This window comes from Rhagoletis pomonella, unplaced genomic scaffold (assembly GCF_013731165.1).
Source record: "Rhagoletis pomonella isolate Grant_MI unplaced genomic scaffold, Rhpom_1.0 Rhpom_scaffold_00013, whole genome shotgun sequence".
In the NCBI taxonomy this organism is placed as follows: Eukaryota; Metazoa; Arthropoda; class Insecta; order Diptera; family Tephritidae; genus Rhagoletis; species Rhagoletis pomonella.
In genome coordinates, this window is record NW_023458567.1 from 1596444 (window position 1) to 1599181 (window position 2738).

Sequence of the window (2738 nt, forward strand, 5' to 3'; positions counted from 1 at the left end):
ATTTAAACTATGTTACAAGAAAAGTAGGTATTTTTGCAATCTTTTTTTAAATTAGATTCGCTGTCAAAAGCATGCGGCCGTGGTGGGCTGCGAAACACATTTAATGCTAGCAGCGATAAGAAACTGGCAAAATTGTATACTTCGAACTGAGTTGACTGCTGCGAAAAGATACTGGGCCAAGTATGTCACAAAATGTGTGCCAATGCAAAAGAATACTACATGAAGACTCCTAACATTAAATAGCAAGCGGACTACCAAAAACTCTTACGAATTGAATTCTAAAAGCCTTAGACTTTCATGAGCCAAGTACGGAAGTGGAAACCCTTCTCTTTTCACGGAAATTCGTAAACTTCCTTAATCTTCACACCTTTCCTTTTGAACAACTCTTTGTCCAGAAAAGCTTATTGACCCAAAAAGCCTTCTAAATTATTTATTCAATTGGTCACTCGCTTTCGAATACTTAATTAAATTGTGCGGAAGCGTGTATTTTTATTGGCCTTTAATTACCGGCTCTTAGGTAAATACTTCTCTGGTATTTACAGTTCACTGAAAAATACCGCCATAGTGGCTGCAAACCCAAGCAAGGGGTTATGCGACTTGAAGTTGGCAATAAATAGCAGGCAATAAAAGAATGGTGTATGGTATAAGAATATAAATGTTTTTTTAAGTTATTAACGGTATGGCAGACTGGTTGCCACCGAAAGAAAAAGAAACACAAAAATTGGTTGGATAAAAAAAGAAAAGTGTTATGTACCATGGAACGAACTATCGTCATCCTCTGTCAAATTTGGTTTGGAGACAAACCGGTTTAGGCGTTGTGCCATCTTCGCTATCAGAAAATTAGTTATGTTTTGCGCTTATGTAAATGAAAATATGTGTCATGACCAGGGAACGGATTTTTAAGACCTAAAAACCTATAAAAAAGGCAAAATAAAATAGCGAAAAAGGCACTAGGTATAGCAAAAAAGCAAAATAGGACACCAAAAAAAGATAGAAAATACGAAGAACAATCAAAAAATACATTTATATAGCAAATGTTTATATTACAAGTAAAAAGAGAAAAACTATGACCTAGTTTCAATATATGAAAAATTTGTACTTTGAATCTTTGACTATTTTATCCTTTCGAGTTTCTAACTCATACAACTTTAATCTGTATAGTTGTAGTAACATTGAACCACAAGATGAATTTTGAAGTTTTCTGGCAGCATTTTCATTCGATTTTCGCGAAGAAAAGCCTTGAATGTACTAAATGTGCGCTCGACGTAAGTTGATTCAAGTGGAGCCCAATTTAAATATGGAACGTTTGAAACGTTCATATTATCAGGAATAAGGGCGTTTTCCTCGAACTTTACAATTTTATCCACACCCCTTATTGTCTCCAAGCCTACGTTAGCTGAGAAAACGGCTTTGAATTTTTCCAACACCAATTTGGCAAGAGGTCCCTGTGCTTCTATAAGCCGCATGGGCATGTGAATATTTTTTAATCTTCAAAAAAAAAATTGTAAATGCTATAATCACTTTTTTAAAGGTAGAAAAGGCAAAAAAGGCAAATATCTTAAAAAAGGCAAAAAAAGGCAACTTCAAATGTGTATATATGGAATCAGGGAAAGCTAAATCGTGGACATTCTTAATCGAATATACTCTATCTCTTTAGCAGAAAAAAAGGCAATTTCCATAAAATCCGTTCCCTGGTCATGACCATACTGAGAAAATAAAGCTCTGCCCTGTGATATCATTAGGAATGGGGTTTGAAGAAGGAAGTATCGGCTTTCGAAGCTCTAGGTAGAGAAAAACTGCATGTTCAACGCGTTGTTTCGAAAGCAGCTTATATCTGTTGAAAACAAATCTCGAAAGCTGTGTAGCTGCGGAGGAGACCTTGAGCCGTTTCCACTTTGTCATTCTCCAAGCAGCTGCTTCCATAAAATTTTGGATTAAGGCAGAACTCCTGGCAATATGGTCTACACGAGGACACTGAACAAGTAGAACTCCCATCTCATTCAGCCGCGGCCAGAAGGACCTCACAGGTAAGAATAGAAATCCCTGTATCATCTCACCCGGCGAAAAGTGTTCAAGAATGTTCGGTCTTGGCAGCTCGTCAGCCATGCTTTACATCAACTCTTGTAAATGATGTGAAATTTTGTATTTAAGATTTTTAATTTTCCCTCTCTAAACCCAAAAGGTTCTTTTTGACAGCTGTACCCTGACTTTTTTTACCTGCCTCCATATATTTAGTCGAAACACTGTGTGACGTACAGTACTTATAGCATACACCTCTAGAAAGTTTTCTTGACCTGACTAAAGGCGCATAAATTATCAGTGGTCCATAATTTTCACGCAGTTACAATTTTTATCTCTTAAGGCCTTTCAAATAATTCCACACTTAAGCCACAAAGGCTACACCCAAATTCTAATCTCTCTTATGAGCACACCTCTACCGATAGTTAATAAGTATGTACTTCAATTTCTCGCTTTACAGTTAACCACTTATCAACAGCACCGGCTAACCAACCAAAATGCGTAGCTAGCACAAATCCCTAAAATTATGCAATGTAAATTTGTTGGCAGTAATTGGTTGCCAAGCGCTGCCACGCATAAATACGTATGTATGTATACAGTAATAAATGCATACATATGTAGATGCCACAGAGGGCATCAATCAAAAAGTAGAAATTCAGCAAAATGTGCTGGTAACGGGTGATTTTTTTGAGGTTAGGATTTTCATGCATTAGTATTTG